The sequence below is a fragment of the Myotis daubentonii genome, chromosome 10 (assembly GCF_963259705.1).
Source record: "Myotis daubentonii chromosome 10, mMyoDau2.1, whole genome shotgun sequence".
Lineage (NCBI taxonomy): Eukaryota > Metazoa > Chordata > Mammalia > Chiroptera > Vespertilionidae > Myotis > Myotis daubentonii.
The window spans coordinates 6433805-6460448 of NC_081849.1; the positions used below are offsets into that span (position 1 = coordinate 6433805).

At 44.6% G+C, this 26644-nt stretch overlaps 1 protein-coding gene across 4 annotated transcripts in view; it reads right to left on the minus strand.

Annotated features, from left to right (window-relative positions):
* Positions 1 to 26644, minus strand: part of GALNT11 (polypeptide N-acetylgalactosaminyltransferase 11) — a 93643-nt gene that overhangs the window by 65391 nt on the left and 1608 nt on the right. For all 4 annotated transcript variants that reach the window (XM_059711421.1, XM_059711418.1, XM_059711420.1 and 1 more), the window contains exon 2: positions 1240 to 1419. The gene's annotated coding sequence lies outside the window, so the exon portion shown is untranslated. The remainder of the gene's footprint in view (positions 1 to 1239; positions 1420 to 26644) is intronic.

Genomic DNA, 26644 nt, shown 5'->3' on the forward strand with positions numbered 1-26644 from the left:
TCGACCAGTCGCTATGACGTGCACTGATCATCGGGGGACAGACACTCCAACTGGTAGGTTAGCTTGCTGCTGGGGTCCGGCTGATTGGGACTGGGCAAGACAGTCCTGGGCTGGACATGCCCTGGATGAATCAGTGCACAGGGCCGTTTCTGCCCGACCCCCGCAGGCCAGGCTGAGGGACCCCACCAGTGTACGGATTCATGCACTGGGCCTCTAGTGGTTAATAATGTAGATGTTAAGAGATGTCCAAACCTGTAGAGAATTTTTATGAGTTAATTTGAGCCAAACTGACAGCATATGCTAGGGAGTAGGATCTCAAATGCTCCCAAGTATAACAGTACAGCAGTTTCTTTCTTTTGCTTCTTTTTAAAAAATATATATTTTTGATTTCAGAGAGGAAGGGATGGGGGAAGAGAGAAATATCAATGATGACAGAGAATCACTGATTGGCTGCCTCCTGCATGACCCCTACCGGGGACTGAACCTGCAACCCGGGCATGCGCCCTTGACCAGAATCGAACCAGTCCACAGGACAACGCTCTATTCACTGAGAGAAACTGGCTAGGGTTGCAGTTTCTTTTATGCATCTGAAATTAAGGAGGGAAAAGGGAACATTACGTGAAGGTGGGAGAAAGCAAGGCATACAGGGATTGGATTATAGGATAGTTAAGATTATTTGCTTTCTCTCGAGAGTGGTTAAGTCTTAGTCTGAAAGGGTGGCTCATGCATTATAAGGATGGGTCTATTAAAAAAAAAGGAGGATGGGTCTAAAAAGAGGCACTTCTAAGGTGTGCGAACCTAGATATAAAAACAATGGTCAGGCTTGCTTACAGCAAAGATAAACCCCTTACTAAAGTCACTATATTCCTGGGACATGACTACCCCCACCATGACCTGTCCAGTTAGGAATTTATGATCAGATCACCCTGTGTGGTTACTTCCCATAAAACCCCCTTTTTTTGGTCCACACTTCAGAAGGTATATAAACGTATAATCACTATATTTACTAGTATACCTAGAATGAATATAATAATGTATGTCAACTATAATTTAAAAATACATTAAAAATTTTTAAATAAAAAAAGGGGGTAACTTTTGCTTAGAAGCCCAATCCTAACCTTAGAACAAGAGAAGCTGGACAAACTGAAAATTAATGACACTTTTGGACCCATCAGAGAACTAAAGTTACAGGGCAAACTGCCACCCAAACCTGGAGAGATACAGCTGAGATCTGCTTACCTGGAGCAAACGCTGCTGGAGCCATAAACTTGTGCTGGAGTTGGGTGTGAACTGGCATGAGCGTTAGAAACTCCAGAATGCAGTCCTGGGGGCTGGCACACTTCTGTGGGCTTTATCTCCAGGAACCCCACCAGGTCCTCAAGGTGAAGGTGAAGATCCCAGAAAGATCCTCTGGTGAATCTGGCAGGAGAGGGAGAGTAACCACTGTGAAACAAGCCCAAAGCCTTCTCCATAAAAATGGTTGGTCTGGCCCTGCCAAGGCAAACTCTGGCAGGACTCGAAATTCCATAATCTAGGAGCTTTATTCATAGCAACATAAATTTATATTAAGTGGATTATATTAAGCGGATGATGTTATAAATATCCAAATAGCCCTTGGCAGAAAAACGGTTTCCCACCCTGGCTTATTGGAAGATTGGGAACTCTGCAGCTAGGAAAGGGGGTAGGTTGCAAGGAGGAAAAGCTACACCTTGGAGAACCCTTGTGAAGGACACAGGCTGAGACTTAATTGGAAGATTACGGAACTCTTACACTTCCTCTTGCTCTACCACCAGAACAAAAGTAAAATACACATTCTTCTCTAACCCACATTCACCACTGTTGACCACATTCTGGGCCATAAAACATACTTTAACAGGCATAAAAGATTAGAAATCACACAAAATATGTTCTTAGACACAATGAAACTAAACTAGAAATCAATAACAAAACAAAAAAAAAAACTCCAACCCTCAGATATCTGGAAATTAAAGCCTCAAGAGAAGTTTAAAAATATTTTGAACTGAAAACAAAATTTTTTGAACTGAAACTATAACATCAAAAGGATGCAGCAAAAGGAAAAATTAGAGGAAAATTTATAGCATTAAATGCTCATATTAGAAAATAAGAAAGATCTGAAATCAATAACTTAAGCTTCCACCTTAGGAAACCAGAGATAGAAGACCAATTTAAGCCTAAGGCTACCAGAAGAAAATAAACAGAAGCCTATAAAATTTAAAACAGAAAAAATAAAAGAGAGAAAAGTCAATGAAACCAAAAGCTGGTTCTTTAAAAAGATCAATAAAATTGACAAATCTCTAGGCAGGCTGCTGTACAGACAGACAGACAGACCTGAGCAGAGCAAGAATGATGGGTCAGATACGGGGAAGGTCACCAGGATGGAAAGCCCCAGGTGCCTAGCAATGAACAATAATTGTAGGGTGGGACCTCACCCCCAGGGTGCCTTTTCCTCCCATACTACAATGCTGGTCTTGCAGTTTGAACCCTGTGACCTTTCCTCCCTAGAGATAACATCTATGTCTCAGATGCATTTCAGCTCCAGGCCCAGATAAACAACAAAACCAGCCATGGATGACATCAGGACCAGCTGCATTGAGTAACAGGTCAGTCAATCAGTGGAGACCACAACCCTGACAGGACATACCTGGAAAACTGCTGAATATTCTATTAAGATCTTTCCCTGGGACCTCCCCTAAAACCTCTGCCCTTAAAACCCTTCGGGCCCTGATCGGTTTGGCTCAATGGATAGAGCATCGGCCTGCAGACTCAAGGGTCCCAGGTTCGATTCCTGTCAAGGGCATGTACCTTGGTTGCGGGCACATCCCCAGTAGGGAGTGTGCAGGAGGCAGCTGATTGATGCTTCTAACTCTCTATCCCTCTCCCTTTCTCTCTGTTAAAAAAAAAAATCAATAAAATATATTTTAAAAAAATTAAAAAACAAAACAAAAAACCCTTCGGACAGAGGACTCAGTGTGCTCTCCCTTCAAGGAGCACGTCCCTGCCTTTCCCTTTCCTGGCCTGTCCCCTCCACGCCCCAGGCATATTACTATTAGCTTCCTCACTCCCAAGCTCCAAGGACCCTTCCTTTACCTCTACAACGTGTTTCCTAAGCCCATTTCTTCAAGGAATTACTTTTTCTACCTCAGTAATTTACCCAATAAATGTTCTCTTACAATTTGGGTCTGGACTCTGAATTATTTTCCAGCCAGAACCCCAGTACTGAGGTTGCAAAACCCAGGTTTGGTTTGACCCCACCAGTCAGACACCTGGTGCTGGTTCCTGCCGCCTACCACAAGGCTACCCACTCATCACCCCGCCTTCCCCAGAAAGGGGAGAAGATACAATTTACCAACATCAGAAATGAACGGAACATCACTAATGTTCACATGAATTAAAAGTATAATAAAGAAATTCGTGCACTTTGAAAGGAACTGTGGACCACGAGGCTGTGGTAGGCACAGGGGCGGGTCTTGGTCCATCCTCCACACCCCCGCCCGGTCCCTCCCATCACCCCCCCCCCCATGTCTGCTGGCAGGCCCATTCCTGCCGCTACCGCTGCCGCCGCTGCTCCCACGCCGCTGCTCCACACGCTAACGCCTGCTGACGGCATGGAGCAGGGGGAGGTGGAGAAGCTCTCAGGAACGACCAGGGCTGGCAGCCACAACTTACACCTGCTGATGGCGCTAAGTGGTTTGGACTGGCGCCGGGCACCCGCAGTGGGTGCAAGCGGCGGCTCTGGTGCTGGCTGTGGGTGCACGTGGGGCCGGCACCAGCAGCAGGTGCAGGCGCTGGCCAGGACCACGATACACAGGAGCAAAGAACTTTCAGTAACCACCAGAGGCTCGCCCCGATGACAGTGACGGGTGCCCTGCCTTGGTCTGGTGCTCCCACTTACCTGCTCCACCATCCCGCCACGGCCAACACCTGCCATGCTCCGCACACGCCCCCTGGTGGTCAGCACACATCATAGCAACCGGTTGTTCAGTTGTTCCGCCGTTCAGTCTATTTGCATATTAGCCTTTTATTATATAGTGTGCTAATCATGCTCTGTTAACCATGACTGCCTTGTGTTGGTTAAAGAAAGAACATTTTTACCTGGCTGGGAGTTGTATGCCCCCAGGACCTTGGGGAGTCGATCTTGGAACTATTCTCATTCAAGAACTGCCTATTATCATGGAAAGGTTAACAACCTCCGTGCCCAAACAATAGAGTCCCACCCCAGTCTCTTACTTCCCCATGCCTGTAATCCCTACTTCCCCATGTAATCCTTGTCTATCCTATACAAGCAGCTGGCTTATGGGAGGTGCAGAGCAGATTTTCGTGGATGACCTGCTGCTCTCCCATACTGCCAGCAGCACTGGAATAAATGCTCATATATGATGCAACCCTGTCTCTGCTTAATTGGCTCAAGTAGTGACAGGCAGCAAGGACCCATTGATTGTCTGGTTACAGAAACAGTTCTATGCCTACAAGTATAACTTAAGATGAAATAAACCAACTCCTTGAAACTACCAAAACTCACACAAAAACCTGCACACAAATATTTATAGCAGCTTTACTCATAATTGCCAAGACTTGGGAGCAATCAAGATGTTCCTCAAAAGGATGGCCCTAGCTGATTTGCTCAGTGGTTAGAGTGTTGGCCCTCAGACTGAAGGGCAGTGGGTTTGATTCCTGGTCATGGGCACATACCTGGGTTGTAGGCTTGGCCTGGTCAGGGCACTTGCTGGAGGCAACCAATCCATGTGTCTCTCTCACATTGATGTTTCTCTCTCTCTCCCCCCCCTCTTCACTCTCTCTAAAAATCAATAGAAAAATATCAAGTGAGGATTAACAACAAAAAACAAAAACAAAAAACAACAAATGAACAAACAAACATAGATCTAGACAGGAGGAAAAGAGGTGGGAGGAGGAAAAGAGTAAAGGGAGTCAAATATATGGGTACAGGAGACTAGACCTTGGGTGGTTAGCACACAGTACTACATATAGATGATGTATTATAGAATTGTACATCTGAAACTTATATAATCTTATTAACCAATGTTACCCTAATAACTTTAATTTTTAAAAATGAGACACAGAAAAGTTCATGAGGGGAATGCGGAAGATGGCTGCGTACGGGAAGGCAGGCTGCAAGATAGTGTGTGAGTGAGAGAACGAAAAGAGAGTGTGTGGACGTGTGGGGAGTGTCTATTTGTGAGTGAGAGACAGCTATATTCCCAGGAACTGTTGGGGACAGCCGGACCAGGCTCCCCTGACTGGGCAGCCTCTACTGCTGCTGAAATCTCTCCCAGAGTGACTGGCTCTGCCGCAGAGGCTGCGCCATCTTGAAGGGGTGAGTGGCTGTGATGGGAAGCCCAGCCTTTCCTTCAACCGGGAAGACTCGGATACCTCCCGGGACCCTACAACCACCCAGGGACCAGCTGCAAACCCACAAACACTGGGTCTCAAGCAGCACAGAGCGGACGAGCCCTGCACCTTCTCATGAAAAGGTCAGACTTCACCTAGACTGGAGAAAGGTGAGGTCTGCGATCCAGGCTGGAGGGAGAAACATGCACAGTGGGATCTAGAGCTTCAGAGGAAGTCTGTGCCCCACTGGGATCAGCGTAGTCCATGAATGTGGAAGGGGGTCCACGGGGCTGCTGGCAGAAGGGAACTATAGAAATCAACCCATTGCTGGGATAGGCACAGAAAGGAAGCCTGAAGCTCTACTAGTATACCAGCTGCGCTGTGCCAGGGGAAAAAGACGTGTGCAGAGACGTGCACAGAGTTGCACGCAGTGCAGGGGTGGGGGGGGGGGGCGTGGAGAAGTCACGAGTCCGTGCGCTTACTCTGGCTCTTTTTTCCCTTTAAATCCTTGCTTTTGATTACTAGGCCCAGTACATATGATCTCCCAATTAAAAACATTCTCAGAGACTGCAAAGGATGTGCTGGGCTGCATATCTGGCGCTTTGGCCAGACGAGTCATGCTGTGCTATCTGTTCCTAAAACACAGAGATAGGAAGGTACTGACATCAGGCCAGACCTTGAGATATGGTCTCATGGCCCCTTCCCAGCACGCAGGCCTTCTTTCTCAGAAGACCCGGAAGTCTCATTCCAAATTTGGGAGACAAAAGACTGGAAAAAGTATAAATAAAGAGAGTTTCCTCCATATTGGGGGGCCCGGAATTTGAAAGACACATTTTTCTCTGGGCCTCCACAAAATTTAATAATAAAATGTAACTCCTGTAGTCTGGGCTGCAATTCAGCCTCTGCTTTGGCAGGGTGCTGTATCTGTAGTTGCTGGCCATGGAAGTTGGTGCTGCAGTTCAGCCTCTGCTTTGGCAGGGTGCTGTAACTGCAGTCAGCTGGCCAGCTTAAATTCTGAGTCGGTGGTCTATCTTGCTGAGTGAACCCATAACATTTGGAGGCCCCAGCGAGATTCCCGGCAGGGGTGAGAGGGACCCCCTATTTAGGGCAGGAGGCTCTCCCCCGGCAGGGGTGAGAGAGGGACCCCCTATTTAGGGCAGGAGGCTCTCCCCCATTTATCACCGGGCACACAGCGAGATACCCCACATCCCTGTGGGGAACTACTACCAAGGAGGCCTCCAGTCTCCATCCCGGGTCCCAGGGAGGCGGAGGAGACTCCACCCAAAACTTTCAATTGGGAAACCGAGCCACCTGGACTCTCGAGAGAGGTAAGGAAGACCGGTGGTTAAACTGGAATTGGGATGTCCCACAGAAGGACCTATACAGAGGGCTGGACGCAGCAGTACTCCTGGTCCTGACCCGCGGCCACGACGGTGGCCGGGGTCCCTGGTTTGTGCGGCTTTAGGCTGCACTGGGTTTGTCTGTCTGGTGTTTGTTGTCTTTGTTCTTTGTTGTCTTTGTCTTTGTCAAAATGGGTCAGGGTCAGTCGTCTTCATCGACCCCCTATCAATCAGGACCACTCCAAGTGAGTGGAAGGGGAGCTTGATCACCTCCCAGGAAGCCATAGAGCTCCCTTAGGCAATTAGTCAGGAATTGGTTAGATTGCTTAAACTCTGAGTAAACATTTGGTAGAAGTAAAAAAAAAAACTCAGACTGTCTGGTGTATGAATGCAAGTGTGAGAGTCTGTGTGAAGCGAAAGCTACTTTGTGCTGTCTGGCTGTACACATGAGAGTATTTGTTATCTCTTTCTGTTGTTTGTTTATTAAAGACTAGGGGCCCGGTGCACGAAATTCGTGCACTCGATGTGTGTGGGGAGGGGAGTGTCCCTCAGCCCAGCCTGCCCCCTCTCACATACTGGGAGCCCTCAGGCGTTGACCCCCATCACCCTCCAATCGCAGAATCGGCCCCTTGCCCAGGCCTGACGCCTCCGCCAGAGGTGTCAGGCTTGGACAGGGGACCCCCACCTCCCCCTGATCACTGGCTCTGGCCCCCACCCAGGCCTGAGGCCTCTGGCCCAGGAATCATGCCTGAGCAGGGGACCCCCATCTCCCTCTGATCGCTTGCTCCACCCCCCGCCCAAGCCTGACGCCTCTGACCCAGGCTTCAGGTCTGGGCAAGGGGACCATCATATCCCCCCAATCCCCGGCTCAGCCCCCCGCCCAGGCCTGATGCCTCGGCCAGAGGAGTTGACCCTCATCACCCTCCGATCACCAATCACCGGATCGGCCCCTTGACCAGGCCTGAGGCCTCCGGCAGAGGTGTCAGGCCTGGGCAGGGGACCCCCAGCTCCCCGCGGTTGCAGGCTCTGCCCCTGCCCAGCCTAACGCCTCTGGCCTAGGTGTCCGGCCCGGGCAGCGGGGACCCGCAGCTGCAGCGGCCCCGTGATCGTGGGCTCCACTTTAGGCCCAGGCAAGGGACCCCTAGCTCCCGGGACTGCCAGCTTCGACCGTGTCCAGCTCCCATCGCTGGCTCCACCCCTACTTCCTGCTATCACTGACCAGGGCGGCAAAGGTGCCTGATTCTCCGATCATGGCTGGGGGGCAGGGCAAAGGCGGCCCCAGGGCCGCCTTTGCCCTGCCCCCCGGCTCTTAGCTCCCCCCTGGGTTTCCGATCACTGTCAGTAGCAGGGGGCTTCTTCCTGCTTTCCCTTTCGCCTCCCTGCATTGTGCCTACATATGCAAATTAGCCGCCATCTTGTTGGCAGTTAACTGCCAATCTTAGTTGGCAGTTAACTGTCAATCATAGTTGGCAGCTAACTGCCAATCATAGTTGGCAGTTAATTTGCATATAGCCCTGATTAGCCAATGAAAAGGGTATCGTCGTACGCCAATTACCATTTTTCTCTTTTATTAGATAGGATAGGGCAAACCCTCCTTTAAGGGGAAGACAGTAGAGAACTTTTAATTGCTTTGCTCTGATGTATAATTTTGCTGTGTTAGGTTAAAATTTTAGAAGTCTAGGGTTAATTTAAAGGTAGTACATTTTTCTCATAGCCTGTGTAGGGTGAGGGAGAGGGACTGCTGGATTTTTATCATGTGGTCCCGAGACCTGCGAGCTGCCTGCCCTTCCTGATAGATTTACTGTAGGTCTCTGTTGGGGACAGCATCCACTTTAACTGGGGGAGGAAGGAGAGCTGAAAACTGCTCCGGAGCGGGTGTGAGATAGGGTAGTGGCGGTAGGATTCACTAGACAGGGTAGTAGGCTCTCAGCCTGCTGAGATGGAGGAGCCTTAGGCTGGAGGCAGATAGGTCAAAAGTAGTAAAGAAGGAGAAGGATTTGAGCCTCTGGGACTTAGAGTAAAGAAGAAAAAATCTAGGAAGGAGAGCAGCTAAGGACAGAGTAAATGGTTAATGCAGAAAAAAGGGGGGGCCATTGGCAGGGAACGCAGACCAGAAGTTATGTTCATTTTTACTTATCTGAACTATGCTGGAAGCACAGCAAGTTTTTCTCGGCCCCATTTTGTTCTCTTTAACCCTTCCAAGACTAAATTAGATTGATACAGTATACTTGAAATTGCATAGGGAAGGAAGCACCTGCTCTTAGTAATCTAAGAAATACTGGCTATTTACTTTATAATAATCATTAAAGGATTGAGGTTTCTGGGAATAAGGAATTACTGAGTAGAAGGTCTAAGGCATGGTTATGCATTTTTAAAGGATATAGAAAGAAGGTTTAAAGGCTAATTTAAAAGTATGAAATTTAGAAAGGTTGTGTATGTGATAAGAAAGACAAGAGAAATCAAATGGTACAGGCCAGTAAGCCAGAAAGAGAAAATAATTTATATTCTGCCTCCTAAACAGAGGGTAAATAGTTATGCCAAAGTACTTAGGGGGGAATAATAAAAGAAATCTAACAGTTACTGTTTTGTTATAACTCTGGAGAGTCCATTAAAGAACTAGCAAGGAAAATCAGAAGATCTTAAGGCAGGTCAGTGGCTTTTTCTCCTTATGTAATTCCTCCGAAATTTGGCAATGCTAAATAAGTCATGGCAATACATTTCTTGGCATAAATTCATTAAGACTGGTTTCCAATAGTGGTTTTATTGACCGAAAACTTTGACTGGAGTATCATGTTTTAAAGAGCCCTGTCTGAGCTCTGAAGACTTGAAGCCAATAAGAGTGCCACAGAGAAAGCCTGGTATCTTGCTTGGTAGCCCTAAAAATAGCTGGCATTGGAGCGTCAGGCCCATGCCCTACCATCACTGGCAGTTGGTCAGAGTAGAAGGGGAGCAAGGAACCCCCACGCACTCTGGGCCACGACGAGTAGGAAGGCTACTGAGATGGGCCTTAAAGCAAGGACAATGGGCAGCAGATACTGCAGGCAGGCCTGATGGCAGCTGGATGGCTTGGCTTCCTGGCCCTATGGGCACATTAAGATTCAATCATGAAATTCCAGTAAAGGTAGTCAGTTACCATTCTTGCTGTGTTTATGCAAACAATCAGGCCAAATTGAATACAGTAAATAAATATTTTAATAAACAGAGGGATAATTTTAAGGAGAAAAACTCTATTTCAATGGAGGTTATTAAAACTAAAATGCATTCTTTCCCTCCCACCAGACCATTTGTTACAGTTTGTCTCCGCCAGGTCACTAGCCCACCTCCTTCTGTGTCCAGACCTCATTGTCCCTCTGACAGGCAGCAAGGATCTCTTGGCTCTGAGAGAAACTTCTGTCCCTCCTCAGCACGAAGCAGTCACAGAAGAAATCCAACGCCCATTTTCCCTGAAAGAATTCAGAGCCAGGATCCTTGAGGTAATATAGTAGGCAGTTAGACAGACATGAACAGAGCAAGAACGATGGGCCAACTGGCACTGACTCCCCAGAAGCAAGAGGGAACTAGGCTGCAGACGAAGCAGCCCGGGAGGCTGCCCTAAAAACAGTGGGGCCTCTACAGATTCTTGTGACTCTTCCAAACCCTGAACTACCCATCTCACCAGCTTACATGGAAACCCAATCTAGAAAAGCTGAAATCCACAACTAATCTTTACTCAAGTTCTTTCAGGCTTTACAGTCTACCCAGAAAGCAGACAAGAAGCACATCCGAGATGATGTGCCTGTATCCAGTTCATCCCTTCCAACCTGGTGACTCTGTTTGGGTAAAGAAATTTTCCACCCAAGGACTGACTCCTACCTGGAAAGGACCACCCCCACAGCAGTCAAGGTTGACGGGATCCTGATGTGGCTTCATCATACCTGGCTTAAGACAGCTCAGGCAAAACAGAGAGCCCAGGACTCTTCGGACCCTCTGAAGATTACTCCTGGCCCTTATAAACAGGCCCACTGACTTTATTTGGCAAAGAATTAATTCTATCAAGCTTATAGTCCTCAGGGGTCAATATAACCCCTTCCCCAACAATGACCCAAAAGAGTCAATGATTTTACTCACGTACATAAAACCAATGGGGAATGTGCTGGCGCTTTGGCCAGACGGGTCATGCTGTGCTATCTGTTCCTAAAACACAGAGATAGGAAGGTACTGACATCAGGCCAGACCTTGAGATATGGTCTCATGGCCCCTTCCCAGCATGCAGGCCTTCTTTCTCAGAAGGCCCGGAAGTCTCATTCCAAATTTGGGAGACAAAAGACTGGAAAAAGTATAAATAAAGAGAGTTTCCTCCATATTGGGGGGCCCGGAATTTGAAAGACACATTTTTCTCTGGGCCTCCACAAAATTTAATAATAAAATGTAACTCCTGTAGTCTGGGCTGCAGTTCAGCCTCTACTTTGGCAGGGTGCTGTATCTGTAGTCACTGGCCATGTAAGTTGGCGCTGCAGTTCAGCCTCTGCTTCGGCAGGGTGCTGTAACTGTAGTCAGCTGGCCAGCTTAATAAAGGCTCTTAAATTTAAATTCTGAGTCGGTGGTCTATCTCGCTGAGTGAACCCATAACAGGGAAAGTTGTTTTTGTGGAACCTGGAAATTAGAGTGGGGAGAAACGATCAGAAAATCAGCTCTGGGCAGTCCATTCCCCCAATCTAGTATTAAGTGCAGCAGGGAAAACAAAATCTAAATACTGGGCAGAGAGGACTTATAGCCCCAGATGTCAATACAGTAACACTGCCACCCAGAGGTTGAATCACAAGTTGACTCTTTTATAAATACAACTAAAGGCAGGCTGAGAAACAAATACTGCCTGCTTGAAAACAGGATTGTGGCTTATGACAGAGAGAAGTGGTGGAATGCAGGGAACTTCAATACTGTCCTGACTACATGACAGGAAACAGGCGTGCCAAAAGGAACAGTAGAGGAAGTGAATGACCTTCACTACTACACATTTTTATTTTCTAATCTTTTACTTAAAGAACCTAAATTTTTTGTCTTTTTTTCTCACTTGATTTTACCTTTTTAATTATATTTTTATTCTTAATCAGTATTATTACTATTATTTTACCATTTTTTAAAAGTTCCATATTATTTTCTCTTTATTTTATTTTATTTTGGAATTAGTGTTCTACAGTCTATTTTCATTTTTCCTTTAGCATCATTTCACTCTATCTCAACTTTACCTTTATGACAACATACTCTTCCTCACTTTTCCCCTTTTGTTGTCCTGTTTCTCTTACCCTATTTCTGCTTTAGATATTCCCTATTCTTTCTTTCTTTCTTTTTTTTTTTAAAGGATAGGACTTTTTTTTTTTAATATATTTTATTGATTTTTTACAGAGAGGAAGGGAGAGAGAGAGTTAGAAACATCGATGAGAGAGAAACATCGACCAGCTGCCTCCTGCACATCTCCTACTGGGGATGTGCCCGCAACCCAGGTACATGCCCTTGACCGGAATCGAACCTGGGACCTTTCAGTCCGCAGGCCGACACTCTATCCACTGAACCAAACCGGTTCCGGCCCTATTCTTTCTTTTTACCCCATTAAAAATTCATCCTACTTATATATCTAATTTCCACTCCTCTGCTCCAAGTCCATACACACTTCTCTTTCTTCACTATCCAAATTTTTTCTCTCTTCCCTTTTTTTTTGTTTTTTGTTTTTTGTTTTATGTTGTTTTGTTTTGCCCTTCTTTCTCTCTGTCCTATTGTTGTTTTTTTGATTGTTGATTAGTTTTTTTTGTTTGTGTGGTTGTTCTTTTTTTTGCTTCTGTTTTTCCCCTCTCCTCGCTTGTTATTAGTTGTTGTTTGTAGTTTGCATTCATTTCTAGGTGTTTGTAGTTTGCATTTTTTTGGATTATTATTTTATTGGAGTTTTCTCCCCATATAAATAGTTTTTCCCTCTTCTTTTTTATTCTATTTCTTTTCTCTCTTACTTTCCTTCCTTTTCTCAATATCATTTTTGCACTATTTCTTTTAATCCCCTAATTCTCTTTTCTCTGGTGGTCACCTTTATTTGGGGTTATTAGTATCGTGAATACATTTGTGTTCAGTGCCTTGTGCATTGTGCCTTGTTGTGTTGTATTTTGTATCTTTAAGTCAACGGAAGAGAGAGAGAGCTACATATCCATGACAACTGGAAAGGAGCAATCATGGGGAGACAAAGAAACAGCCTGCATACGAAAGAAAAGGAGGCATCACCAGAAAAGGACATAAATGAAATGGAGACAAGCAAATTGACAGAGAAATAATTCAGAGAAATGGTCTTAAGGTCGCTGTAGAGGTTGGAAGACAGATTCAACAATATTTGTAAGAACCAAGAGGAAATGAAGAAGAACCAAGAAGAAATGAAAAATGACATTGCTGCAATAAAGAACTCAATAGAAAGCATCAACAGTAGACTAGAAGAAATAAAGGACTGCATCCGTGAGCTAGAAAACAAGGTAGGAAAAAATACCCAAGTAGAGCAGAATCTAGAAAAAAAAACTTAAAAAACAGGAGGAGAGCCTAAGGGAATTTTGTGACAACGCAAAACAAATAAACATCCGCATAATAGGGGTTCCAGAAGGAGAGGAAACTGAGCAAGGAATAGAAAACCTGTTTGAAGAAATAATGACAGAACACTTCCCTAATATAGGGAAGAAAACACTCACACAAGTCCAAGAAGCTCACAGAGTCCCAAACAAAATGAACCCCAAAAGACTGACGCCAAGGCACATTACAATTACATTGGCAAACACCAACGACAAAGTAAGTGGCCAGAGAGAGACAGAAAGTTACCTGCAAAGGATCCCCCATCAGATTAGCGACTCATTTCTCAACAGAAACACATCAGGCCAAGAGGGAATGGAATGAAATATACAAAGTCATGCAAAGGAAGGGTCTGAATCCAAGAATACTGTACCCAGCAAGGCTATCAATCAAAATTGAGGGTGAAATCAGGAGCTTCATAGACAAAAAAAGACTAAGGGAGTTTATCACCACCAAAGCAGCAATGCAAGAAATGCTAAAGGGTCTGCTGTAAAAAGAAGAAATAGAAAGCGAAGAAGGAGCACAGGAATAAAGAATAAAAATGGTGACAAACAAGTACCTATAGGTAATAACTGTAAATGTAAATGGATTACATGCCCCAATCAAAAGACATAGGGTAGCCCTGACCAGTTTGATTCAGTGGATAGAGCGTCGGCCTGTGGACTCATGGGTCTCAGGTTCGATTCCGGTCAAGGGCATGTACCTTGGTTGCAGGCACATCCCCAATGGGGAGTGTGCGGGAGGCAGCTGATCGATGTTTCTCTCTCATCGATGTTTCTCACTCTCTATCCCTTCCTCTCTGTAAGAAATCAATAAAAAAAAAATTAAAAAAAAGACACAGGGTAGCTGAGTGGATAAGAAAACATGACCCTTGACCTAGTCTGTTTGGCTCAGTGGATAGAGCATCAGCCTGTGGACCAAAGGGTCCCAGGTTCAATCCCGGTCAAGGGCACGTACCTTGGTTGCAGGCTCCTTGGGCCCTGGCCCTGGTTGGAGGCAACCAATCGATGTGTTTCTCTCACATCGATGTTTCTCTCTGTCTTTCCCTCTCTCCTCCACTCTCCCTAAAAATCAATGGAAAAATATCCTCGGGTGAGGATTAACAAAAAAAAAAAGAAAATAAAAAAGAAAACATGACCCATATATCTGCTGTCTACAGGAAACCCACCTCAGAAAAAAGGACTCACACAGACTGATGGTGAAGGGATGGAAAAAGGGTTTTCAGGAGAATGGAAATGAAAAAAAAGCTGGGGTAGCAATACTTATATCTCACAAATTAGATCTCAAAGTGAAGGACATAACAAGAGATAAGGAAGGCCACTTCATAATACTAAAGGGACCAATCCAACAAGAAGATATAACTCTGGTTAACATATACGCAACCTATACAGGAGCACCCAAATACATAAAACAACTTCTGGAAGATATCAAGGAAGAGATCAATAGCAATACAGTCATAGTAGGGGACTTTAATACCCCAGTAACACCACTGGACAAATCCTCTTAACAAAAAATCAGCAAAGAAACATCAATCCTAAATGACTCACTAGATCAAATGGACTTAATGACATCTTCAGAACATTTCACCCCAAAGCCACAGAATATACATTCTTCTCAAGTGCACATGGGTCATTTTCAAAGATAGACCATATATTGGGACACAGACAAAGTCTCTTCAAATTCAAGAAGATAGAAATCATATCAAGCATCTTCACATCACAATGGCATAAAACTAGAAATCAACTCCAATAAAAAAATCAAACACCTGGAGGCTAAATAGCATGTATTAAACAATGACTGATCAAAGAAGAAATAAAAAGTATCATGGCAACAAACAACAATCCAAAATCTATGGAACACAGTGAAAGCAGTCTTGAGAGGGAAGGTCTACAGGCCTACCTCAAAAAAACAAGAAACAACGGTAATAAACTATCTAACCCTACAACTCAAAGAGTTAGAAAGAGAGCAACAAGAAAAACCCAGCGTAAGCAGAAGGAAGGAAATAATAAAGATCAGAGTGGAGATAAACGACATAAAGACCCAAAAGCAATACAAAAGATCAACAAAACCAAGAGCTGGTTCTTTGAAAGGATAAACAAGATTGATGAACCTCTAGTCGGGCTCACCAAGAAGCAAAGAGAGAGGACCCAATAAACAAAATCAGAAATGAAAGAGGTGAAGTAACAACCGATCCCACAGAAATACAAATGATTATGAAAAAATACTATGAACAACTCTATTCCAACAAAATGGACAACCTAGATGAAATGGACATATTCTTAGAAAAATACAAGCTCCTAAAACTCAACCAAGAAAAATCAAAAAACCTGAATAGGCTGATAACTACTGAAGAAAATGAAACAGCAATAAAAAATCTTCCAGCACACAAAAGCCCTAGTTCGGACGGCTTTACAGGGGAGTTCTACCACACATTCAAAAAAGAACTAAAACCTATCCTCCTCAGACTATTCCAAAAAATTCAAAAGGCATACTTCCAAGCTCTTTCTATGAAGCCAGCATTACCCTAATTCCAAAACCAGATAAAGACACCACAAAAAAAAGAGAACTACAGGCCAATATCCTTGACAAACATACATGCTAAAATCCTCAACAAAATTCTAGCAAATCGGATTCAGCAATACATTAGAAAGATCATACACCATGACCAAGTGGGATTTATTATGGGGATGCAAGGATGCTACAATATCTGCAAATCAATAAGTGTGATACATCACATAAACAAACTGAGAGACAAAAATCACATAATCATATCAATTGATGCAGAAAAAGCATTTGACAAAATCCAACACCCTTTCTTGATAAAAACTCTCAGCAAAGTGGGAATAGAGGGATCATACCTCAACATAATAAAAGCCCTATCTGACAAACGTACAGCCAACATCATATTCAATGGGCAAAAGCTAAACTCATTTCCCCTAAGAACAGGAACAAGACAAGGATGCCCACTTTCATCACTCCTGTTCGACATAGTACTAGAAGCACAAGCCATAATGATCAGACAAGGAGAAAAAATAAAAGGCATCCAAATTGGAAAAGAAGAAGTAAAACTGTCCTTATTTGCAGACAACATAATATTATACATAGAAAAACCCCAAAGACTCCATCAAAAAACTACTAGACCTAATAAGTGAATTTGGCAATGTAGCAGGATACAAAATTAACACCCAGAAATCTATGGCCTTTTTATACACCAATAATGAACTCACAGAAAGAGAAATGAAAAAAAACAATCCATTTACCACTGCACCAAAAAAAATTAAGATACCTAGGAATAAACTTAACTAAGGACGTAAAAGACCTGTATTCGGAAAACTACAGGACATTGAAAAAAGAGATAGAGGAAGCCATAAACAAATGGAAGAACATACCATGTTCATGGATTGGTAGAATCAACATCATTAAAATGTCCATACTACCTAAAGCAATCTATAAATTCAACGCAATACCTATTAAAATACCAAATGGCATATTTCAAAGATCCAAAGCAAACTCTCCAAAAATTCATCTGGAATAATAATAATAATAAAAAAGCCCCCGAATAGCCATAGCTATCCTGAGAAAGAACAACAAAGTTGGAGGGATCACTATACCAGATATGAAGCTATATTACCAAGCCACGATTCTCAAAACTGCCCGTTACTGGCACAATAACAGACACATAGACCAATGGAACAGAATAGAGAACATAGGAATTGACCCAAGCATTATATTCAGTTATATTTGACAAAGGAGGCAAGAGCATACAATGGAGTCAAAACAGTCTCTTTAATAAATGGTGCTGGGAAATTAGGTCAGATACATGGAAAAATATGAAACTAGATCACCAACTTACACCATACACAAAAACAAACTCAAAATGGCTAAAGGACTTGAATGTAAGATGGGAAACTATAAAAATCCTATAAGACTCCATAGGCAGCAAAATTGCAGACATATGTCATAGCAATATCTTTTACAGACACAGATCCTAGGGCAAGAGAGACTAAGGAGAAAATAAACAAATGGGACTACATCAAAATTAAAATCTTCTGCACAGCAAAAGAAACCATCAACAAAACAACAAGAAAGCCCACTGCATGGGAGAACATATTTGCCAATGTGATCTCCGATGAGGGTTTAATCGCCAACATTTACAGGGAACTCATACAACTTAACAAAAGGAAGATAAACAATCCAATAAAAAAAAATGGGCAATGGACCTAAATAGACACTTTTTGAAAGAGGACATTAAGAAAGCCAAGAGACATGAAAACATGCTCAAAGTCACTAATCATCCGAGAGATGCAAATCATAACAACAATGAGGTACCACCTCACACCCGTCAGAATGGCTATCATCAACAAATCAACAACCAGCAAGTGCTGGAGAGAATGCAGAGAAAAAGAAACCCTCCTTCACTGCTAGTGGGAATGCAGACTGGTGCAGCCATTGTGGAAAACATTATGGTGTTTCCTCAAAAATTTAAAAATGCAACTGCCGTTTGACCCAGTAATACCACTTCTAGGAATGTATCCCAAGAAAACAGAAACACCAATCAGAAGGGATATATGCACCCCTATGTTCATAGTAGCACAATTTACAATAGCTAAGATTTGGAAACAGCCTAAATTCCCATCAGCAGATGAGTGGATTAGAAAACTATGGTACATCTTCACAATGGAATACTACACTGCTATAAAAAAGAAGGAATTCTTACCATTTGCAAAAGCATGGATGGAACTGGAGCATTATGCTAAGTGAAATAAGCCAGTCAGTGAAAGAAAAATACCACATGATCTCACTCATTTATGGATAATAAAGAGCATTATAACCTGATAAAAAGATAGGTACAGAGGCAAAGAAGCATCGAATAGACTCTCATATTACAGTGGGAAGGCTGGAACCTTCTAGATACCCCTTGGGGGAAGGTAAGAGATCAACCGAAGGACTTATATGCATGCATATAAGCATAACCAATGGACGCAAGACACTGTAGGGGGGAAGGTCATTGGTTAAAACAAGGAGACATATGTACTACTATTTGTAATACTTTAAACAATAAAATAAAAATAAAAAAGAAATGAGACACGGTAAACATGAGACTGCTGCTGGTATAGCATGGCATACTGCTTTACAACAAAGTTTAATAAGTAGAAAGCGTGCACTCTAAGGGTAAAAAATATGGTATAGTAAATACATAAACCAAGCAATCACTTATTATCAAATACTAGTGGTCCGGTGCACGGATTTGTGCACATTGATAGGAAATTAATTAGAAGGTGGCTGGCGGGGCGGGACTGGGCATGACAGGCCAGACACACCCTGGAGCCAACCTCCCATGGTCCCTCCCTGGCCAGCAGCACTGGGGCAGCGCAGCAGCTCAAAGGGCGTCTGTGGAGTGAGCGGGGTACCTTCGGCAGGTGGGGGTCCCTCTGCCTGGCCTGCGGGCATCAGGCCAAAACCAGCTCTCTGACATCCCCCGAGGGGTCCCAGAGTTCAAGATGGCACTCTACAAAGTTGCTGTCACTCAGCAAGCAGCTCCTGTGTCGAGCATCTGCCCCCTGGTGGCCAGTGCGTGTTATACTTACTGGCCGGTTGGCCAGTTCTTAGCCTTTTATATAGATAGATAATGTACTGTACATAACTGTATATGTGCTATCCATTTATAGGACTGGCAGTGCAGCAGGTTTATACCAGCATCACCACAAATACATGCTATGACATTACATCACTAGGTGAAAGAAAATTTTCAACTCCATTATAATCTTACTAGAGGCCCGATGCACGAAATTCATGCAAGGGGCTTGGTCCTCGCAGCCACAGTGGCTTGCCCCAGCCCTCACAGTCCCAGGTTCATCCAGAAGGTTGTTCGGCTGTCTGGTCTAATTAGCATATTATGCTTTTATTATTATAGGTGGTACCACTTATAGGGAGACCATTATCGTATATGCAGTCAGTTGCTGACTAAAAAGTTATGCTTGCATGACTGCATACTAAAACTAAGTAATTAAGTAAATGGATGGTGGAAGTCAAGTTTCTAAGTGTTGGAGTAGAAGGTTACAGATAAACAAGATTAGAATGATCCATGTAGTAATGGGTTAGAGTTCAAGATATCAGTATAAAAATATTTAGCTTAACATGTTAGTTTTAGATACATATATTTTCTTGCTTGTCAGCTCAGAGGGCCTAGAACAGGGGTCCTCAAACTTTTTAAAAAGGGGGCCAGTTCACTGTCCCTCAGACCGTTGGAGGGCCGGACTATAGTTTAAAAAAAAAACTATGAACAAATTCCTATGCACACTGCACATATCTTATTTTGAAGTAAAAAAAACAAAACGGGAACAAATATAATATTTGTATTCGCATGTGGCCCGCGGGCCGTAGCTTGAGGACCCCTGGCCTAGAAGGACAACACCCAGCAACACGAGCATACCTAGTGTCCAAATCTTGGTTTCTAATAGCAGAGAAAGATAAAATACAAGGAACCAAGCTCCTTGGAGAAATGACTGATTCTAGGGCTGGGACAGGAAACATACAAGATGAGCCTGGAGTACTCTGTAGTGTTAGTAAGGAACGAAATACATCCAAAGAAGACAAAAACAAAAACAAACCCTCCAAATGAACAACAAAACCCCATAATGGGGGTACATCAAAGGAACAGATGGAATCAACGGAAAGAGCTCACAATGACCATAGCAAAAACAATCTGAGCAACCAAATAAAGTGGTATAACCCAAAGCATAAGATAAATACCTGAGTCCATAACAATATAAATCCTTAAATATATAAATAATAAATAAGGTAGAATATAATAGATCTCCCTGCAGAATTCCAAATAATTTATGTAGCTACTTTGCCCTCAAGAAAGTGAAGCATAACTTCCACTCCTGAAATGTGGGCAGGAAATAGGGAATTCCTCTCAAACACTACTGTAGGGGGAAAAAGAGGAGAAAAGAAGTAACTTTACAGTGGAGAAGCCTGACAAACTACCTCAACTGTGATCTGTTAACATGGTGATGAGAGTATGAACCCTCAATAGGGTGTGATGGGAATGACATTTTACTTCTGTGGTTTTCTTCCTCCAAATCCAAGTTCCCAATATAATACTGAGAAAAATATCAGACAAATCCCAATTGACAGACATGCTATAAAATGACCCTTCATTATTCCTCAAAACTGTCGGGGTCATCAAAAACAAGGCAAGTCTGAGAAACTTGGCTGATAAACGGGCAAGAAGCACCTGAGGAACCATGATGACTAAATGCAATGTGGTATCCTGGATAGGACCCTTTGTTTTTACCTAATGTCCTTAGACCAGAAAAGGATATTAGGTAAAACTAAGGAAATATGAATAAAGTCTGGATGCTAGTTAATAATATATCACTACTGGGTCATTAATTATGATGAATGTGCCATGCTAACGTAAGTTGTTAATAAGTGAAACTTGGTATTGGATATATAGGAACTCTCAGCACTATCTTTGCAATTTTCTGTAAATCTAAAACTATTATAAAATAAAAAGTTTACTTAAAAAAATTGCATGCAGGAGTCAGCCAATCAATAATTCTCTCTCATCACTGACGTTTTTCTCTCTCTCTCTCCCTTCCTCTCTGAAATCCATAAATATGTGTGTGTGTGTGTGTATTTAAACGTATTTAAAAAATTGGAGGTCAGAACTTGTTTTATACTGCTAAAATCATCTAATCATATATCTGACATTTGCTTCAAATCAGCCAATAGGAGATAAGATAGGTGGGGTTTAGATGAAAAAAAATTGACTAATAGATTTTAAAAAATATGTTAATATTTTAAGTATAAATTTTCTACAAAAAACCGTAATCACCCAACAAATGTTCCTCTGGCCATGACCCTTATATTAAGGTGCTAGGTTCTGTAGGTACAGGAAGGGGCAACAGGTTTACAATTGTTTTCATATGGAAAATAATAGAATAAAAAATAATACAAGAATAAACTGTTTTGAATTATTGTATTATTTTCCATACGAACAACTGTAAACTTACTTTTGCCCCACCGTGTATGTTGGTTCCTAGGGATTGTAATGTGCTTACACAATTTAGTCCTCAGCTAATTCTTGTGTGTGGAATCAAAGGACACAGATTCTGTAGGTTTTGTGTTTTTTGTATATATTTTCTCCTCACTTGTGCTTCCTCCTTGTTTTAATAAAAGTTTCATTGGAGACTAACTTTTCAATTTAATCTGGGTAACAGAATGTTCACATGGAAGTGAATAGTAAAGGGTGTGTATAAATGCTGAGTAGTCAAAAGGATGTATTGTACCAGTGTACTAGTCTCATAGTGCCAAGTCCACTCTCCCTATTCTACTCCAGTGATTCTAAGCCAGGGGCTAAGATATTTGGCAATGTCTGGAAAATTTGGCAATATCCACGGTCTTTTGGCAATGTCTAGATGTTTTTGGTTGTCCTAACTGGAGGGATTCTACTAGCATCTCATGGGTAGAGGCCAGGAATGCTGTTTAACATCCTACAATGCACAAGACCGTCCTCAGCCACACAGATTTATTTGGCACAAAATATCGACAGTGCCAAACTGAGAAAGCCTGTTATATTCTATTTTGCTGGAACTGGAAATCTACATACGGCATTTATCAAACTATTGATAAATGAAAGAACTTGGATAAAGCTTGGGAATACTTACGGAAACGTCTTCAGTCTAAATAATTAGTAAAGACATGCAAATAAAAATATTATTTTCTAACTCTTAAATTAGCAATGTTTTTATTTTTTACTTTTTAACATATATTTTTATTGGTTTCAGAGAAGAAGGGAGAGGGAGAGATAGAAACATCGATGAGACCGATCATTCATCAGCTGCCTCCTGCACACCTCCCACTGGGGATCGAGCCCACAACCCGGGCATGTGCCCTAACCAGGAATCAAACGGTGACCTCCTGGTTCATAGGTCGATGCTTCAACCACTGAGCCATGCCGGGCTAGACAGCAACATTTTTTTTTTTAAATATTCTATTGATTTTTTACAGAGAGGAAGGGAGAGGGATAGAGAGTTAGAAACATTGATGAGAAACATCGATCAGCTGCCTCCTGCACAGGCCGTACTGGGGATGTGCCCGCAACCAAGGTACATGCCCTTGACCAGAATCGAGCCTGGGACCCTTCAGTCCGCAGGCCGACACTCTATCCACTGAGCCAAACCAGTCAGGGCAAGCAGCAACATTTTTAATACTCGTTGAAGTACAAGTAGTTAAATGATGCATTTATCAGTGATGAAGTTATATGTAAATTGCAGGGACTTTTTGTTTTTGTTTTTAAACTCTCACCCAAGGATATGTTTTTATTGATTTTGTGGAGACAAGGTAAGAGAGACACACACAGACATCGATGTGTGAGAAACATTAATCCATTGCCTCCCATACACACCCTGAACAGGGACTGAACCCACAACCTGGGTATGTGCCCTGGCCGGGAATAGAACCCACCATCTTTTTGGTGTACGGGATGATGCTGCAACCACCTGAGCTACTCAGCTGGGGCAACTGCTGGGCCTTTTTAGAAAGCACATTTGACAAAGGCACAAGAGCCTTAAAAACCTTCATACCCCTGGTCAGTAATCTCACTTTCTCTAAGAACGAAAAATCCTAAAGAAGGAATAAATCAGATGAAAAACTTGGGCGTATCCTAAAGCAAACTCTAAAAAGTATTGCAATTAAGATGTAAACAAACAAATCTAGAACCAGGGAGTTCAATAACAAAAATTCCAGTAAGAGGCAACCATGGTTTGATCTCATAGGAGCCACCTTTTGGCTCCTATGAGAAATGCTGCTGTGAATATATGTTTACAGGTGTGTTGGAGTCTCTGTTCTTTGGGGTAGGAATCCGCTGGGTCAGCGGAGAGGAGGGTCAGAGACAGAGCTGTCTGTTCTTGTCAACTTGACTAGCCATGGGACCCTAAGGGAGAGGGGGAATAGAAACAACACCAGCTTTCAAGTCTGAATGACAGGAAGCACAGAGAGAACAGGTTTGGGAGGATTAACAGATGTATTTTGTTTTGTCATTCAAGAGAACACTGATATTGCCCATAGTTTGAAATTCAAATCTAATCCTCAGAGAGAAGTTAAAAATAAACATCAAAATTATAGTTTAAGTTACATGGACAGAGGAGGGTTTAAGAAATGAAGAGAGCAAAAGTGGATAGGGAGCAAGCACAGAACCTCTTGTGTGCAGGAGGAGCATCGCCAAGTGGGAAAACCTCGAGAGGGTGCTCTAACCAACAGCGAGGTGTCCCCAGGATTTAGAGAGGTCAAACCGAGGGCGTTAAGGTGGGGGTCATCAGACTTGGCAATTAGTAAGGCAGAGGGTCTTTAAGAAAGCAGTTTCAAACTGTGAAGAGTTTGGTAGCTCTTCAAAAGGTTCAACAAACAACCCTGGGGAGGAGGGGAGAGCGCAGCTGAAGCTCCTGCCCGGGGCTGGGTGCTGCTTCTGTACTGCAGGTGTGCTTCCCAGTCAGAGCACAGCACTAGGCTTCAGGTTCCATCCCACCGGGAGAAAACGGGGGGCCACTGACGGATGCCTCCCTCTCCCCCTGAGGGTCCAAGTCCCATCAAGTTGACAAGTGCAGACCCTCCTCTCCACTGACTTCCACGGCTCTAGATCAAACCATGTTTTTTCTCTCTAAACATATCCTCCAATGAGGATTAAAAAAATGTTAAACACAAGTTTATCATATGACCCAGCAATTCCTACCCCAAAGAACAGAGACTCCAACACACCTGTAAACATATATTCACAGCAGCATTTCTCATAGGAGCCAAAAGGTGGAAACAACCCGTGTCCATCAACAGACAAATGGACAAACGAACTGTGATACAGCTATGCACCCGAGTATCATTCAGCCACGGCCAGGAATGAAGTCTCCATGGGCAATAGCACAGGTGGGCCTTGCACATCAATAGTCAGATACAAAAGGGCAAATACCACACGATTCCACTTCTCAGAGGTGTCCGAACAGGCATGTGGGGCAGAATGGGGAGAGGGAGTTGGGGAGTTACTGCTTAATGGCTAGTTTGTTGGGGCTGATGAAAAGCTTGTAAACAGACTGTGGTGATGGTGACAGTATTGTTTGTACACTTACAGCGGTTAAAATGACATACATGTTATGTACTAGAGGCCCAGTGCACAGATTCGTGCACCAGTGAGGTCCCTTGCCGTAGCCTGCGGGGATCGGGCCGAAACCGGCGTCCAACGCCACCTGCCGCTGCCTGCCGCTCCTGCTTATCCCCACCCCGCTGCACCTGCTGCCGCCACTGCCACTCGGTAGGCTCACTGCCACTCCACTGCGGTCTCCAGGCTGCAGCAGCCAGCCATGAGCCCTGCGTCTGGTGCCCGTTGGTCAGCTGAGTGGCACTCCCTCTATGGGAACACACTGACCACCAGGGGGCAGCTCCTGCATTGAGCATCTGCCACCTGGTGCTCAGTGTGCATCATAGCAGTCAGTTGACCGGTTGTTCGGTCGCTTAGGCTTTTATATATAGACTAGAGGCCCAGTGCACAAAAATTTGTGCACTGGCTGGGGGGTATCCCTCAGCCCCACTTGTGCCCTCTCAGTCTGGAACCCCTCAGGAGATAACGACCTGCTGGCTTAGGCCTGGTCCCGGGTGGCAGAGGGCAGGCCCAATCCCTAGGTGCAACCCCTGGTCAGGCTCAGAGCAGGGCCGATTGGGGAGTTGGGGCGCCACCCCGTCATGCACAGAGCAGGGCGGATCAGGAGGTTGCGATGCCACCCTCAATCACGCTCAGGGTAGGGCCGATTGGGGGGTTGGGGTGCCACCCCCGTCACACTCAAGGCAGGGTCGATGGGGAGGTTGCGGCACCACCCCATCACATACAGAGCCAGCCGATCAGGGGGTTGGGGTGCTGCCCCCTTTCACGCACAGAGCAGGGCCCATCAGGGGGGTTGGGGCTCCATACACTCACAGAGCAGGGCCGATCTGGGGGTTGGGGAGATCTCCCTGCCATGCACAGAGCAGGGTGGATCAGGAAGTTGCGATGCCACCCTAAGTCACGCTCAGGGTAGGGCCGATTGGGGGGTTAGGGCACCACCCCCTGTCACACTCAAGGCAGGGCCGATGGGGAGGTTGCGGCTCCACCCTGTCACACACAGAGCAGGGCCGATCAGGGGGTTGGGGAGCTCCCTCCTATCAGGCACAGAGCAGGGCCGATTAGGGGGTTGGAGCGCCTTCCCCTGTCACTAACAGAGCAGGGCGGATAGGGAGGTTGTGATCCCCCCCTCTGTCACACAGAGCCGCAGGGCGATCAGGGGGTTTGGGCACTGCCCCCTGTCACGCTGCTCCAGGGGCCAGGAGGCCTCACAGCTCCGCTGATCCCAGGTTCAGGTGGCCTCGTGGCTCCGCTTATCCCACGCTGGGAGGTCTCGCAGCTCCACTGATCCCAGTGCCGGGAGGCCTCGAGGCTCCACTTGACACCGGGGCAGTGAGGCCTCGCTGCTCAGCTGATTCCAATGCCAGGAGGCCTCGCAGCTCCGCTGATCCCAGGTTCGGGAGGTCTCGCGGCTCCACTGATCCCAGTGCCGGGAGGCCTTGCGGCTCCACTGATCCCGGTGCTGGGAGGAATATTACCCTTTTACTATATAGGATAGAGGCCTGGTGCATGGGTGGGGGCCGGCTGGTTTGCCCTGAGGGGTGTCCTGGATCAGGGTGGGGGTCCTGCTTGGGTGCCTGGCCAGCCTGGGTGAGGGGATGATGGCTGTTTGCAGCTAGTCACACCCCCTTCAGGGTGGGGGGTCCCCACTGGGGTGCCTGGCCAGTCTGGGTGAGGGGCTGAGGGCTGTTTTCAGGCTGGCGGGTGACTGAAGCTCCCAACCTCTCTTTTATTTCTTTTTCCTTTTTTATTCTGGGATTTTATTTACCTTCTATGGCTGTCACTGGAGCTGAGAACCATCTTTAGCTCTGAGACCTCGGAACCTGAAAGCAGGTATCTGGACTTTGTTTACTTTCTGTATTTGAAACTTTGTTGCGACTCCAACTCTGAGATCCCAGCTGACTGAAAGCAGGTTTCTGGGGTTTTGTTTAGCTTCTATATTTGTAACAATGTTTCTTAGAGAGCAGCTCAGAGCCCAGCAGGCAGGCGGGGAACCTGGCTTCCTCCGTCACTGGAGCAAGCAAGCCTCCATGTTCAAGTCAGCTGCCTGGCTGCCAGCCGCCATCTTGGTTGGCAGTTAATTTGCATATCTCGCTCATTAACCAATGGGAAGGGTAGCAAAGTTATGGCTAATTACCATGTTTCTCTTTTATTAGATAGGATATTTTTTTGAAGTTAAAATGTTGCAAGGAACAGCACAGAAATTGTCTAG